The 17,529-nt window shown below is 39.7% G+C and overlaps 1 long non-coding RNA gene across 10 annotated transcripts in view; it reads left to right on the top strand.

Moving 5' to 3' along the window:
* The window catches only part of LOC103351253 (uncharacterized), a 338,339-nt gene that overhangs the window by 81,526 nt on the left and 239,284 nt on the right, over nucleotides 1–17,529 (top strand). Inside the window, exons 2-3 of one of the 10 annotated variants that reach the window (XR_016217339.1) lie at nucleotides 10,587–10,653; nucleotides 12,553–12,679. The exons of 8 other annotated variants lie outside the window; for them this stretch is intronic. This is a non-coding gene — a long non-coding RNA (uncharacterized LOC103351253). The remainder of the gene's footprint in view (nucleotides 1–10,586; nucleotides 10,654–12,552; nucleotides 12,680–17,529) is intronic. One more of the 10 variants, XR_016217337.1, reaches the window with a different exon arrangement.

Here is a 17,529-nt window from a genome sequence, read left to right on the forward strand (position 1 = left end):
TCTTGCAGAGACTGAGGATTACACGGTTAGAGAAGCATATACTTTGAGATTCTGTCTGGGTGTGGATCTTGGCTCTTTCATGACATAGAGAGTGTATCATCACTGGCAATTTACATAACCTCTGAAAACCTCTGTTTCCTTTTTGGTAAATTGGGAGTAAAACCCACCTCACAGATTTCTGATAGGAATTAAGTGAAATAAATAGAAAGCACCTGGAGTTACTAAGAACCTAACGAATATGACTTCCTGCCTTTTCCCCATGCCCATTTTTCCTGCATGTTACATTTATTATCAGGACAAACTACATTGTTTTGTCTTTTTCTTTTTTTCTCCTGAATTAAGTTTAGTTTTTCATTCATCTTCTCTTTAGAAGTGGTGTTACAAAACAGAAATAAAGCCAGTGGAAAAACAATCCCTAATAATTTGATTAATTACTGCTGGTTATCCTCGTGTTGAATGCAATGCATGCCATTTGATAGTTACTCTGTGTTTTTTGATTGGTTGGTTGATCATCAAATGCTTCAATTTGAAATTTCAATCTTTTATTTGAATGAAGCAGCCACTGTTGCCCAGTATGGAAATAAATTTTTCTTAGAAATACAGTTCCTTATATGAAAAGGTGCTATGATTCGTTCCAGAGAGAACAATTAGGGGCAGAAGCTCAAAGTCCCAGGGAAGGTAATTTCAGCTCAATTTTTAACAACTGTTTAACAAGTAGAATTGCCCATTTGTACAGTGGGAATTCTTGGTGAGGTATGTTATAAGATGAAATGATTTTCAATACACTGCTTTCCTCTGAAATGTCTCACTATTATGTCTTATATTGATATTTTAAAATTAAAATCATAAGAGGTTTTATCTGTGTGCACAGACCAACTAATGTTAGTGAACCCTCGTCACTAGCTGACTAATGTCTTGGAGGGTCACAGTTGTGTCCCATATGGGCAGGCTTTGCAAAGGTCTGCTTTGTCCTGGTGACTGTAAGGTACGAGGGGTCAGTAGGGATGTCTGCTACCTCTACTTGTGATTCAAGCTTGGAAAGATCAACAAGTGAGCATTTGAAATTGGGCTGCGAAATCAGATAGGATGAAGGAAGAGGTTTTCAAACAAATTTCTGTGCGAACTCCTATATTAAATATTTTTTAGTACCTCTTCCAGATAATTTAAGTGATGCTGTGATGGGTGACAAATTTGGCATCTAAAATTGGTGGCATGTGAGTTCTAGTTTTATGGCATCTTCAATTTGCCTATCCAACACACTCTATAAACCCAATAGAGTCCTATCTAGAGATGTCTGTGTCTCTGAAAGTAAGGAATTGAATGTAGTGAAAGAGGATGAATGGCTTATGCTATTCATCCTTACAATCTTGTACTATTCTGAAAGAATATTAACAACTAATTCAATATGGCTAATTCTGGTAGAGAAGGAAGTTGAAATCCTAGTGAATTCTAGTGAAATCCTATTGAGAGCTGTATTTCCGGAACTTGAACTTACTTGGAACTATTCCAGAAGAGATGACAGAAGCTTCATACTTGAAGAGTTCTTCTATGGAGATGTGATGTTATAGGGATGAGAGTTGGGGCTCATCAACTCTAAATTCTACAATTTTATAGATCTATGGGAATTTTAAAGATAAAGTACGACAAATTCTGATTCTGAAGGTAAGAGTTCTAGACTAGAAAATTTTGCCATGTGATTCTGCTTGTAGGGCCTCTGCTTGTTAACTGTTAGAATCTCGTTTGGTTGCTGGGTGAATTCTGTGCATTTTCCCTCGTGCTACTTCAACGATTGGGTTGATTAGAGAACTTTTACCTCTTGGTGTAATTTTTATCTTCCCAGAAGGAAGCTACAGAAGCGCCTTGGATTTAATCATAGCAAATGATGTGTTCATCTCAGAACATTTTAAGTTAATGAAAAACCTGGAAAATATCAATTTGGTCATAATGCAAAGTCCAGAAAGCAGTAAATAATTCTAGCACCTTTCTGTGCCTGTAAAACAAAACTAGCTTTGTTTTATTTTTTCTAGTTTAAATCTATTTTCTGTTTTACATCTCAGTGGGATATATTTCAGTTTTGAAAGGCCCATTAAATCACAGGTCCTTAAAGGACAGTTTGAAAACATACAAGTACCTTAAGTGCTAATTCATATTGTCTTGAGTTGTCTGGGTGGACATGTTCACATTTAAATATAGTAACTGGGTCAGTCTGCTGATTCCCTACATGGCAAAATCATTTTAGTTTATCAGTGTATAATTGAAGAAATATATCTGCGTGCACATTGGTTTCTTAAGCCATTTGTGTTTTATGGTCATCACTTTAGATTGCCAGATTAAACATTTCAGCTGAATACTTTGAAAGAGCTATGGAGAATATTTTATGCTAAAAATATCCCTGCCTGGTGCCCATGCGCTTCGTTGAGTAGAAGGAAGTATGGAGAGATCAGCATAGATGTGAAGTGAAAGTGCAGAGAGTGCATGCATTTATTCAAATAAATTTACTGAGTACCTGCTGGCTCTGTGTTGAACACTATGGATTCCACTGTTTACCCAAATAAGCTTAATAGTTTGTGCATTGCTACCAGTTGTTAGAGACAGCTCAGTAGAGCTGTGTGAAAGTTAGTATGAAATCAGGTCATGGTACTGATTGGATTGAGCCTGATTCCAGCACAATCCAAGGGTATAGCTTAATCCTGTATTATGTGTTGGCTCCCAAGGGTCAGGTTCCCAGGGGACTTACTACAGATTTTGTGGTCAAGAAGCTTTTGGTAAGTCTTGAGGTTGGAGACCAACTCAGGAACAACTTTTATGTGTTATGTCATAAATGCATTAACAGAAATTCAGTCATGCTAGTGAAATAAAAAGCAAGTAAATTTTATGTGTCTAGGAGAATTTAAAAAAACATTTTATCTCATTACTTTGTAAAAAGTAAAAAGCAGTATATCTAGTGCTTAAAACATAGGTGGCATTATTGAGTGCTTATTACATCCCAGGGGCTGAATAATCTTATATGCATACCCTCATTTAATCTTCAACATCAGTTGTGTGAGCTGCACACTACTATTTGAGTTTTTTTTTTTTTTTTTAAGATGTATTTGTGGGCTGGCGCCGTGGCTCACTAGGCTAATCCTCCGCCTTGCGGTGCCGGCACACCGGGTTCTAGTCCCGGTCGGGGTGCTGGATTCTGTCCCGGTTGCCCCTCTTCCAGGCCAGCTGTCTGCTGTGGCCAGGGAGTGTAGTGGAGGATGGCCCAAGTGCTGCCATCCGATCAGCGCGGTGCGCCAGCCGTAGCGCGCCGGCTGCGGCGGCCATTGAAGAGTGAACCAACGGCAAAAGGAAGACCTTTCTCTCTGTCTCTTTCTCTCACTGTCCACTCTGCCTGTCAAAAAAAAAAAAAAAAGATTTATTTGTTTATTTGAAAGGCAGAGTTACCGCTAAACCACAGCGCTAGCCCCCAGTTTTGCCGTTAGAAAACTGAGGGGTAGAGGCTAACTACCCTGTTCAGCATCACATAGCTATTGGTGAAGGGGAAAGGTGCACTTGGTTTCTAATCTCTGACACCAAAACTCATGCTGTGTGTCATTCACTATTGATACAACTCCTGGTGTTGGTCTAGGCTTTCCAAGAAACCCAAACCCATTGCTCTTCCGATATTCTCTAACCTACTCATATGGCTGTATTATTTTCCCTAGCCGGCAACCTGGGTGTCACTTTAACCTGATTTCTTCATCTCTGCCTAGTTCCTCTCATCTTTCAGCTGTCAGCCTTTAAGTCCTGATGATTTTAACTCCTAATATTTCTTAACTCCGCCAGTGTTCATCACTCTTTTTTTTAAAAAGATTTATTTATTTACTTGAAAGACAATGTTACACAGAGAAGGAGAAGCTGAGAGAAAGAGAGAGAGAGAGAATGAGAGTGAGAGTGAGTTCTTCCATCCACTGGTTCACTCTCCAGATGGCTGTAATGGCCGGAGCTGCGCTGATCTGAAGCCAGGAGCCAGGAGCTTCCTCTGGGTCCCCCACGCGGGTACAGGCCCAAGGACTTGGGCCATCCTCCACTGCTTTCCCAGGCCATAGCAGAGAGCAGGACTGGAAGTGGAGCAGCCAGGACTTGAACTAGTGCCCATATGGGATGCCAGCACTGCAGGCAGTGGCTTTATCTGCTATGCCACAGCATCGGCCCAAGTTCATCAGTCTTTTACCTGCACAACTGCAATAATTGGCTGACTGGTGTTCCTTCTCTGTCTCTCTTGTAATTCAGTCAAGTTTTTTTTTTTTTTTTTTTTTTTTTTTTTTAATGTGGGACTTCTTGTTCAGAAGCTGGGAAAAGAGCTTTCTTTCTTTCTTTTTAAAAGATATTTATTTCTTAAGATAAAGATATTTATTTCTTTGAAAGGCAGAGTTGCAGAGAGAGAGAGAGAAAGTCTTCCATCTTCTACCCGTTCACTCCCTATATGGCTGATCCGAAGCCAGGAGCCAGGAGCTTCTTCAGGGTCTCCCAAGTGGGTGCAGGGGCCCAAAGACTTGGGCCATCTTCCACTGTGGCTTTCCCAGGCCACAGCAGAGAGCTGGATCAGAAGTGGAGCAGCCGGGACTTGAACTGATGCCTATATGGGATGCCAGCGCTGCAGGCGGCTGCTTTACCTGCTACGCCACAGCGCCGGCCCCACAATTCAGTCTTTACATGCAGTGCTGTAGGGAAGATCATTCTAACAAGAAAGATGTCAGTGTCTATTTCTGCTGAAAATCCTGTGACTTTCAGGGCCCATGCTCATTTCTTTGTCTCACTTGGCCTGCAGGAACCTTGAACTCATGGCGGTGGCCTCTGTGTCTATGCTTATCCTTTTCTGTATGACCAGAAGGAACACCGCATAGCTTTTTGCCAGGGAAACTGGCTTTAGTTTCCCATTCTCTCACAGAGGCAACTGCGTCTGTCTCTGTGCCTTATCCATGTCTCCATGATAGCACTCACTGCCTTGTACCTGCCTGCTTCCTTCCACTACACAATGAACATTTCAAGGCAGGGAAATATGATCCACCAGAAAGACACATTGTGTTAGGAAGAGCAGCCCATACCCAGAAAGCATAAATGCATTAAAAGAAGCATCAGTCATAAGCACCTTGCAGTACCCTGCTCAGGGTCCCCAGGACCCATGCCAGGGTCATTGGGAGAGAAAATTTCCAAATAGGGATCCATAAAGAACTGGACACCTTTTTTGCTTAGTTCGTGTACCAAATGTCTGCCTTGCCCATGTGATCCTTCCTTGGTTTTTCTGCTGGAATGTGCTAGTTTAGGTTTCCCACTCATCACTGAGCTGTTCTCTGCAGCAGGGAAGGGCTGCCAGATCTGGTGTCCCTTCTTCAGAGCCATGCCTGGTCTCTTTGTTGCACCCAGACAGACATCACAGGAACATAAATCTGTTATCCCCTTCTTGAAGGATATGCCCTTCTCTACATTGCTTTGCATTTCAGTTTTTGTTTGTTCAACATGACAGGAAGCTCTCACTCGTGACTTTTTCTTCAGGCAACTTGTGAAGTGGTGTGCTTGCCATAGTAAAGGCGACCTGCCGTCACATTGAGGGTGTGACTTTTCTGGGGCCATTGCTTTTTCAAGACAGCAAATGCTGACATGTGTGCAGCCTTGCCACAACTCTCTACTGCCCCCAGAAGACATCACAAATTGATTATAGCTGCTTTGCCACTAAGTCTGGATGCAACCTCAGAATCTTGCTCAACTCTGCATTTTGAGTAACTACTACCAATCATTTAGAGTTGACACCCAGGACCAAGATGATTGACATATCTACAGTCCACAGGGTTAATGTTCTTACCTTAGCCATGTGATTAATCATTCTAGTACTTCTTGGAGAAAATGGAACCATGTTTTTTATCTTGCTCTATGAAGCTTTTAAGGCAACTGTCTTATATAACATTGAAATCATCCCAAACCCAGACTGACTTGTATGCAGCAAGCAGGGACCTCACTTATCCATGTATGACTACAGGGTCTTGAAATCTTCAGTGTACAAGCTGGTCACATTAAAATACTAGTGAATCAAATGAGATCAAGTTTAAATGGTGTAAGAAATAAGAAAAAGAATTAAAAGATAAGTAGACTTCTTTTGAAAGCGAAGGAACAAAGGTCATTCCAGATGTGAGTATTGCTGGTGTATGGAGACAAACATATTAGAAGTCAGTGGAAGAAAATGAAAAGCTAGGTTTCAGGTAAGTTTATTGGACTATTTATCAAGTTAAATATTGTACTTGTTTTCATTTATTATGTATTTTTGTTTTTGCCTTAAAGTAATCTTAAAGGACAAGAAAACTCCCATGTTTGTCCTTTGAGGTGAGCTTATCTTAGTGAAAGGTAGCTTTTTAAAAAGAAAAATCGTATCAGAAACTTACAGAGATATTGTCAGAGTATTTAGGGCAATATAAAATGGTAGTAATGTGCTTTGTGGAGATTATGTTTCTATCTGGTCTGTTTTGCCAGCTGTGACGCTGGGCAAATTGTTTAATGTCTTTGAACCTCACTGTCTGCATTTTACATTGCACTGTACAACGGCGATAGTTGCAACATCCACATGAACACAAAATGAGATAGTGTAGTAAGGCTACCACTGTAATCAGCACTCTGTCAAAGGGGGGCTGTTGTGTGACCGGGGGAGCTATAATAAATGAAAATGCATCTAGTGGGTTGCTACATTTTATTATTTAAATTGCAGTCGGTAGGATTGCCCTTGGTTAAAATATTCTCTCATTTCTTTCACGGATTTTCTGCTAAGAGACCCGTAAGTTAATTGAACAGCAACACTAAAGTAGAGGGGAGATTAGGTCTGATGGGACCTTGTAGAATTGATTACATTTGCTGCAACTGGCCTATGTCAGCCCTAAGGCCACCAATACTTCCTCTTGTCCAGCCCAGATGGGTCTGGAGAGTGCTTAAAAAAAAATCACCCCTTTGTCAAAGAAAAGTATCCAATCTTTAGCCACTGCTCCAGGGCTGACAAACAGATTTTTAAAACTTATCTCTTGTTTCCTGCAATTCTGACCCTCCAGAGTCTGAACCAACATACGTAAGCAGAGAGAGAATTAGACAGAAATGATTGTCAACTGTCTTCAGACCCAAGGAGTACCTCTTATGGGCAAGTAGAGTTTTACGATCCTCACTGCAGTGCCAAGGGAAATCAGCATTGCCATTCTTATTTTATAGGCAAGGAACCCACGGCACCAAGGAATTAAATAATTTGTATTGGAATAAGATTTTACTAACTTCATAGAAAATTGACCTAAAACCTAAACATGGATAAACCACATCCTTTATTTAAACAGTATTTTACAGTTTATGATGAAAGAATACTTAGAGATGGAATTTCCAGATTGGCTCTTCATGTATTCACAGAAAAATTATGCAACTTTCCACTCATTCAGCAAACTTTTAATCAGTACATACCAAGTGCTAGGTACTGTGATAGGCCCTAGAGATAGAAAGTCATAGAAGATTGTTGCCTGCCCTCAGGGACATCCAAAAATGATGCCCATGTAAAGAAACAAAATGTTTTACATATGGTGATGGTGACAGAATTCTGTACATGTTACAGGAGGGGCCCAAAGAGGAGTCAAGTCCTGGAAGATCACTCTGTGTTTGTTTTGCCCTGGGTAGGCTTGGCAACGGAAAGAATACTACCGAATACTCAAAGAGTTGCCATCCTTGCCAAGTCTAAATCCACAAATAGGCGAACATGTCTTAGTGCTAGAAGTCATGAGTGCATATGAACATAGAAGGTTATCTTTTGTGTTTAGTATCTGTAATGAGATTGCAATTATTTTCCAAATCCTCAAAACATAGGCTTTGGAGTCTCCGACAATTTGACCTTTAAATAGTAATTCCCTGTTAATAGCTATCTTGGGAGGGTGGAGTGCCATGCCTTGCCAAAATTAAATACAGCTTTCAACCCGCTTACACACTCTCTGCTTGAGACATTCTCTTGCGTTGACTTTGGCAATACCCCATTTTCCTGGTTTCCTCCTAACCTACCAGCACTCTTTCAGAGTCTCCTTTGCTGACTCATCATCTTCTCTCTTCAATGTAGGGTTTTTTCAGGTCTCTTTTGTTTTCTCCCTATATTCTTCCCCTAGTTTCATGTTCTACCATGACTTCCATTACAATATTAATGTCACTCACTTTCACCTGTCTCTAATTTAGCTCTTTCCTGTAAATACCCATGTACATGAGAGTACTTAAAAATGTTCATGGGAAAATGGAATTAAAAGGTAAGTTTATTTTGGTGCAAAAAAAAAAAAAAACCCTTTGAAATCCATGCATAGTTGTTTCATAATACTCAGTTTCCATGAAATTTTTGAAGACCTGTATATTTCCATCCATAAACATGATGTCTCACTTGGAGGGTCACAAGCTCTTCGGACAAAAGCCACGTAGGACAGAACTCAGGGAAGTTTGTCTCAAACTCTGCCTTGGGCACCATTATCCACCTAACTCGAGGATTCTCTAATCTGAACACACACTTGAAACATGTAAAGTACTTTGAAAACAGCTGTGTCTGGAATTAAATTAGCATCTCTGGGGTGAGAGTCTGTCTGCAAGTTTAACGTAAAGAAAAGCTGAACGTGTTGCTCAAGGTAGAAACTGATGAGTTATCATGATCTCTCCTTTTTCATTATTTTTATACACTCAGCCACCTGTCAATATTTTATCTCCTATATACCTGTTGACTTAACCTACTGTTTTGCCTCATGAAAGCCACCACCCTAAACCTAGATAGCATCTTTGCTGGCCTGAAATAATCTTTAACTGTTCTCATGATCTTTAATTTTACTTCACACCCATAACATTATCCACAGTGCTGCCAACATAATTTAAATCAATCTGATTCTATCACTTCCTTGCTTAAAATATTGCACTGGCTTTCTCCATACTGTGAGAATCAGCCATAGATACGGCCAATGAAGATGTGGCTAAAGGGCTATAGCTTATGTGTTTTGGTTGATTAGCAAACTTACCAATCTCTACTCTTCTGAAAATATGTCTTCCTGAACCTAACATATGATTGTGGGCACATGATCTGGTTTCCCATGGGTGGACGTGGTGATCCAAGTCTTCCAGGTTAGCAAGAATCCTCTTGTCTTACAGTTTGGAAGCTAGAGTAGAAGCAGCCTTGTCTCTGGGTTCATGGTCAAAGGGTATGGATTTGAAGCTCTTGGCAACTATCTGCTCTCTCCCTAGCTTACACAACTGTCAGATACAGTACTCCAGGAAATGGGGGAAATCTTCTCTATGATTAATCAATTCTTTGATTATTATTTTGTTTACTGCCTGTAATTCCCAATGGTCAGTTCCATGTAGGCAACAACCATGTATTGTCATTTTCATCCATTTGATGGATGAAAGAATGAATATCTTGTCTTGGAGATATATACTGTTACGAAAGATTAACTTAAGGAAACAGGTGTCAGTGGAAGGTTTGTTCTTGTGGTTTACCAAATCTCACTGTGCTGAGTCCACAAAAGGAGATATGTAGGATACATATAGTCCTGAAATGGAGGTATGGAGGATAAGTGAATACCTAGGCACCCACCCTGGTTCAGAAAGGGATTTCTTAGCTTTCTCCCATCAGGAGATTCTGCCTTGGTACTTTTAGGTTCCCCTTTCCTAATAAGGTAAAATTTCTGTCCCAAAGCACTCCATATAGTTACTGTGGGCTGCTTTTTTTAATATGCTGACATCAGAATGGAAGGGGAGAGTGTGCTTTTTAAGCTCCTTAAAATTCATTTCTATTGAAAAATAGCTGTTGAGACACATCCATAAAATGAGCTGCGAAGGATAAAAGAGACAGTAGAGTTATGGAAATGCTTCTTTGTGTTCCACCCAGAAAGTGTTGTGCAATATGGGGATAAATTCATTCCTTAAGAATTTAGCCAAAATTGATATAGCCTTCTATGATTTTTGCTTTGTAATTTAATTCATTCATTAGCATTTCCAGTGTTTAGATATGATTATTTAATTCAGTAGCTTTGCAGGGAAATATATTGATACAGTCAAAAAAGCAGACTCTCAAAGTGTATCTATTTTAATGATTATTAATATGTAAATCAAATTTACTCCATCTTTGAACTTCACCCCATCTCCAACGTATACTCCCTGGGGTAGGGATTAGAGTTGAGATGAAAGCAGGGGTTGGTTAATGTTAAGGTTGCAGGAGAGATGGTATGGAAATGAGGTAGCAAATGGCTGACAAAGTACAGGGAAAAAGGAGTCCTGTTCTTACTGCACTTGCCAGTCTTGGAAGGAGCCATCATAGCTATAAACAGGAGGCTGCTCATTTTCTGGGTGTTCACTTGCATCATTGTACCTCAGTGTCTTGGTTTTATCTCTAAAATGATTGATAATCGCCATTGTAATTTGCTTTTAATCAATAAACATGCATTCATTTAAAAATTTTTTCAGTTATATAGGGGAAACAAATTTCATTTCATATGTACAGTTTTAAGAGCATAATGATACCCTCCCTCCCTCCCTCACACTCACTCTCCCTTCCCTTTCCTTTCTTATTTTTCTTTTACTTTTTACAGTGACATACTTTCAGTTTGCTTTACAATCACAAGCTTAACCCTCCATAAATAAAGGATTCAACAAGTAGTAAGTAGAAATATATATATTCATTTAAGTGAGATACTCATTCTGTTGTTTTGTTTGAAAAATCCGTAGAATGAAAACCTGTGTTTTATGTTGACTCCTTGATTGTATAACCCTGTTAGAGTGAGCATATATAAGGAGACTTCTAAAAGGTCATGGAAGATTCACATTAATTTTAAATTTCATTTATCCATGGACATTTGAAGCTCCCTCCCATTATCCCTTGGGCAAGATGCAGATGGAACTAGGATGAGATTGTTTGTAGCACAGTAGAATCTCATATTCTCTGTATTTCATAGAGAACAGTTAAACTTCTAATAGTTATCTCAGTAGTTCATTTTATATGGGTACTTATTTATTTTTATTTATTTTATTTTTTGACAGGCAGAGTGGACAGTGAGAGAGAGAGACAGAGAGGAAGGTCTTCCTTTGCCGTTGGTTCACCCTCCAATGGCCGCCACGGTCAGCGCACTGCGGCCGGCGCACCGTGCTGATCCGATGGCAGGAGCCAGGTACTTATCCTGGTCTCCCATGGGGTGCAGGGCCCAAGGACTTGGGCCATCCTCCACTGCACTCCCTGGCCACAGCAGAGAGCTGGCCTGGAAGAGGGGCAACCGGGACAGAACCCGGTGCCCCGACCGGGACTAGAACCCGGTGTGCCAGTGCCGCAGGCGGATGATTAGCCTAGTGAGCCTCGGCGCCGGTCTGGGTATTTAATTTGTTAAGATCCTTCAAAATGTAAGTTGGAGGACAGGTGATTAAACTTGCAGTCTAACCTCTTAGGTCCTGACTTTAAAAGTTTGTGTGGTTTTTGTGATTTTGAAATTAAAATTATTCATATATTCTGTATTCAAGTAAAGAGAAGTAAAATTTTAAAAGAGAAAAATGATACATGATTGAGGTTGAGGTTAGAGATGGAATAAAAGGGACCAAAGGACATTTGTTGCAAATTGTGAAGTGTAAACTTCAAGGTCTCTTCATTTGTATGGGTCCCTTCAAAAATGTTGGAGACTCCTAGTCTGTATATGTCTATAGTCAATTGTTTTTATAAAATATATAAAAGTACTCCTAAAATATTTTGACTTTTTAAATTAGTGCTTTCTCTTTCCACTCTCACCTTCTCTGGTTACATTTTCCTTTGTGTTGAGTGGCACTGGGGTTGCCACAGGAATTTTGGAGACATGGCTACTGGAAAGTTGAACTGGGGACCCATTACCCATTTAGGTTTAGGTCAGAGGTCATATTTACACTGTTTGCAATCATATCTATGTAGAGCTACTTAACTAGCGGTTTTAGTTATAAAAATTACTTCCAGGCACACTCCAGTCATCCATTGCTTTGATTCACTAACATTTACCGCTGAAGTGCAGAGCCAGAACGTGTGCATGGGCTATAGCTTCTAGCACTGAAAGTAGGTGGGTAGTGAGGAGAAACACGGGTTGAAATATGTGGAGCCAGAAGCAAGTCTGTGGGAAATTCTCCCAACCATCAGGCATGTAGTACTGTAAGAGAATTCTGTTGGTCAGCTTTTCGTTACCGGAGTGAAGCAGCTGAGGCTGACTACTTATGAGGAAAAGAAACGTATTGATCTCAACGTTTTGGAGTTTCAAGGGCATGGTACTGGTTTTGGCTTAGTTCAGGAGAAGGTTCTTTTGGCTGTGTGACATCATGGTGGGCGGCAATAGTGAGAGCACACGTGGAAATAAGTGGTCACATCTTGGTATAGGAAGCCAGAGAGGCTGCGTGGGGCTAGGTTCAGGTGTTTATAACCACATACTCTCACAGAAACTCATCAGGATCCCATGAAAAATACCTTAATTCCTCTGGTGTCCTAATTGACCTACAGACCTCCCGCTAGGCCCCACCTGTTAAAAGTTCAGCATCATCTCTTATTCTCTGTAGGGACCACCTTCCAACACCAGTACACTTGGGGGACAAATCGTATGCAAACCACAGCAAGAGTCATTCAGTTCTCATACATATCTTGTCAAAACAGAAGATCTTTGCTGCCAGGAATATACTTGATAAGGTACTGGATATGTTTGAAATTACTGTTTTTGTAAGATATACATGTGCAGTAATACTACAAATACTGTTATTGAACCTTTGTAAAGTCACATGTTTTATGCATCCCAATATGTCACTGAATTTCATGGATACATTGGAAATATGCTTATATTTCTAACTGATTTAAAATAAAATACTGACGGCCGGCGCCGCGGCTCACTAGACTAATCCTCCGCCTAGCGGCGCCAGCACACCAGGTTCTAGTCCCGGTCGGGGCGCCGGATTCTGTCCCGGTTGCCCCTCTTCCAGGCCAGCCCTCTGCTGTGGCCAGGGAGTGCAGTGGAGGATGGCCCAGGTGCTTGGGCCCTGCACCCCATGGGAGACCAGGAAAAGCACCTGGCTCCTGGCTCCTGCTATCGGATCAGCGCGGTGCGCCGGCCGCAGCGTGCCGGCCGCGGCGGCCATTGGAGGGTGAACCAACGGCAAAAGGAAGACCTTTCTCTCTGTCTCTCTCTCTCACTGTCCACTCTGCCTGTCAAAAAAATAAATAAATAAATAAAATACTGACAGCAACAATAAAATAAAATTCATATCATTATAAAAGGTACATTGACTTGTTTTAAACTTTTGTTCACCCAGAGTTTTTAAGATTGGTCACAGCACAAGAAAAATTGAGATGCCCTGAAATTTACAGTTCATAAATGAAAGACACCTGATAAAAGTTTCTCCAAATTTGACAACAGTTCTAAGAATGTATGTATATTGCCAGTAATAAATTATGATGCTAACAGCAGCTTTTTAAAACTATCAGTAATTAAAAACAAGTTTGATCAATGTTGCTAAAGAACGGTATTTTAAGGACTGATATTATGAAATCATTAGCTTATGAAGAGATGATCAGGAAGTATACAGTCCAAAAATATACAGAAAGGTTCTTCAGAGATAAGCTAGGCAGTTGATAAATTGTTATTTTTGTAGGCTTTTTGATGTTTGCATTTTTGCAGTTTTGTAAAATTTGTTGTGTGTATGTGTGTGTGTGTGTGTGTGTGTGTTTAGTCATTGTAAGTACTTATTATTCATATCTCTTTATTCTTTTTGTAACAAAAGACTCAGGGCCCTTAAGACCTGACCTCAACAATGGTAGGCAATATCTTTTTTATGTTTTTGAAAATATAGTGATTTTCTGTGTTGACTAGGTGGTTTGACATCAAATGGCCACATTGTAGTTGGGTCAAAATGCCCTCCTAGCTTATCCCAGAGATGAGACCTGAGCTCTGTTTGCTCAAGACACACACTTACAAATTAAACCTTTGCCATTCCCTCTCCAAGTGAGTTCACCCTCACAGTTACCAGGATACACAGCTCTGAGAACACAAGTTATTCACCCTATACCTTTCTGAGTCTGTCCTGTTACCACACCACACACTCTGGTTGTATTTTAAAATGATAGTAAAAAAAAAAAAACCTATCACAGTTATAGTATCTTGTGCTCCTTCTTTCCCTGATTAAAGTCATTGCTTTTTTAAATGTAAACATCTAGTGGCTAGCAATGTGGCATAGTGGGTAAAGCCTGCAGTGCTGTCATCCCACTTGGGTGCCGGTTTGAGTCCCAGCTGCTCCACTTCTGATCCAGCTCTCTCCTAATGCACCTGGGAAAGAAACGGAATATGGCCCAAATATTGGGCCCGTACACCCAGTGGGAGGCCTGGATGAAGCTCTTGGTTCCTGGCTTTGGCCTAGCCCAGCCATGGCTGTTGAGGCTATTTGGGGATTAAACTAGTGGATAAAGATTGTCTCTCTCCCTCTGCCTCTGCCTCTCCCTCTCTTTTAGATAGATAAATAAATAAATAATCTTAATAAATAAAAACGTTTAAAAGATGCCTCAATTTCTGTAACCTTGCCTTGACCTTGGGAAAGTTCTGCCATGTTTGTTGTCCTGACTGGATTCTTTGGTGCCTGACACATAGTAGGCCCTCAAATATTGCGTTACTTTTTGCTTTCCTCCTTCCTTTACTATATTTCTTGGAGCACATATAAATTTTTTCTCTGGTAGGTATGAGGAAATTATTACAAAACAAAATCATACATAACACATTCCAATTGTATTACAGAATGATTGCCTTTATTAAGCTGTCTAGCATGACAGAGTCCAGCTTATGGTCTGTGCAACATAGTGCCTAGGAACTGTCCTTACACCTGGCTTAAGTTTTCATTGTTTCATGTGGAACTACAGCTAGCCAAAGAGCAACAAACTAGACCACAGTGAATTTCCTCAAGATGAAGGCTTAGCTCAACTAAGAGCGATACACTTGAATTGCAGTCCTGATCCTGTGGACACAGTATCAGTAAATAATAATAATAATAATAATAATAATAATAATAATAATGCTGCATTGTAGATTCTTGATGATGTACTGTGTCCCTTCACTCTGATCACTTCTTGGATTCCCTTTAACAACTTGAAGTCTATGTATAACCTTTATTCTAGTTTTAGAATAGTGCTGTGCAGGAAATTAAGTTACTGACTCGAGATACCTCAGCCAGGAAGTGGAGAGGACAGAATGTGGTTCTGGAACTGTATGACTACTGTGTCCCTGAACTTTTATGACGTTTGCATTACTGCTCTTCAAGGTTGGCAACAACAACCATTTTGGCAGCCTGGTCCTGCCCCTTAAATTCTAAGTTGGAAGCTATTATAGAAAAAAACTTAGATGTATGATAGTGACAAGCGGTCATTTTATTCTGTCGGAGTTTACAGTCCAGGGATACATCTGGCCATGTAAACAACTGGCCATAATACAATTTGTACATAGCTCCAAGAGGGTATTGGTAAAATACAGTGTAATTCATGAGGAAAAGAAATGACCAGAGAAGAATCCATATCCCTACATTAGCCATTGGGAAATCCAAATTCTTAATTTACAGACTGTAGTGGTTAATTCAGTGGCTTAGAATTTGTTTTATGTTAACTTACGCCTCTTTGAGTCACTCCTAAGTTTACAAAGCAAATATATCTGGAGATTAAGGATTTGAAATTATAATGAAATTTATAATTATAATGAAAAAATTTATAGTTATAAATTTATAATTATAATGAAATTTCACCACAGTGAAATTTTCATCCTGGTAAACTGACTTCTTTATATCATTTATTTACTTAACAGTAAGCATGTTACCAATGTTTAATATACCTGATAGGCCAGGTGGGCATCTCAGCGAAGAACTGAGACTCATCTCATTATTTTAGCATCTTTTCATTGTATTTTCTGTCATAATCAGGTTTCTGGTTGAAACTAATTAACCAAATAAATGATTTTCATCTTTTGCTTTCCCTGTATTTAGTTTATTTTTATTTGATTGTGTGGCACCTGAAGATATATGTAGAATTTTATAGTCTCTCAGTTGCTGCTTGTGAAGAAAATTAAAGGCAAATACTATTGAGTCATATACATTTGCTTATAGAGACAGAGAATTCTTTTTTTTGCTCAAGATTATTTTAGGGTATTTTTTTGGTATTAAAATGGAATTATGTGCTTATATTGTTTTCACTTCTGATGTCAGGATGGTGTCTTGAATGCATTCTAGCATTATGGATTTTGTGCTGGCTGTTTTTCCACTGTCCTATAATATAGAATAATATGTTCGCTAGTAATAAGAATTTCAGGTAGATTTTTCAGACTAAATTATCTGTCTAATTTAAATGTTGAGACAAAATACGTGGACTTCAATGCCTTTTCCTGCTGAATAGTGTCCCAAATATGTCCCTCATAGAAAGGCTTTTTTTCCTTTTTTATCTCCCTCCAGTCTCTGCTTCTTTTAAAAATTATTTCCTTCTGTTCTCTTTCTGCAGCATGTTAGATGGGGTACATTTATTTGCTAAGCTTCTGCTGTCATATTAATTTTTTTTCTGTTTTCTAGAGAGTGGAAAATAGTTTTATTTTCTTCTGATGAATCCCACCCCTATTGTTTCTAGTTTCACTTATGAGGTTATGTGTGTGTGTGTGTGTGTGTGTGTGTTAGCTCTGTCTTCCTAATATCATTGGCTCTGCTCATGGAGAAGAATCAATCATCCTTCTCTTGCCCCACTAATCTGCCTGTTGGTGCACTAAACTCACAGCATTTTCACTTTAATTTGAGTTGGTGAATGATTGATTGTTTGGGAGGTTCATGTGGTTCTCGCTTAAGCTTTTTTTCCCTAAATGACCAGAATCCTCATTTAAAGAGGTTTAGGAAAACACAAATTGTATTATATCTGAAAAGTCTTGTGGAAGAACTTTTGATATGAAAGAATCCAGGGGTACAGATAGTGCAGCCAGCATTTCTCCATGAGGTGACCCTGACAAATCCCATCTCATCAGAAGGACGTCTTTTCATTTTTTTTTCCTGATATTTCAGGACAAACTCTTAAGCTCTACTCTTGATTGGATCAGTTTAGACCTGCCATCCTTGAACCAATAACTATCATTGGAGGTATGGAACATGCTAATTTTCAAAGCCTGGATCATGTATCCTTTTTTGTAAATGGGCTTCAACCTTTTCATTTACATCAGGAGTTAGGTGGTAGTGGTGGTGTTGAGGTGGGGAGTGGTACCCAAAGGAAAACCAGGGAGCAAGCACTGAAGAAGGGGGAGTGGACGCTGGCTAGGGAAACACAACAGGTGTCTGTTTCAGTCCTTTGCCAGACAGATTGTGATCCTTTCAAAGCTCTGGTTTCTGTATTTGGATTTTGAACCTTATCCATCCCTATCAAGAACAGTGTAGAATGTGGCATTTTCACTTAACACTAATAGCAAATAATGACTACAGAGTAATAGAACAGTGGTTTTGATTTCCTCACTTTGAGAAATGTGGCAGGAAATACAGGTCTGCTGT

The sequence above is a fragment of the Oryctolagus cuniculus genome, chromosome 12 (genome assembly GCF_051225735.1).
Source record: "Oryctolagus cuniculus isolate XC-2025 breed Fujian yellow rabbit chromosome 12, ASM5122573v1, whole genome shotgun sequence".
Classification (NCBI taxonomy): Eukaryota; Metazoa; Chordata; class Mammalia; order Lagomorpha; family Leporidae; genus Oryctolagus; species Oryctolagus cuniculus.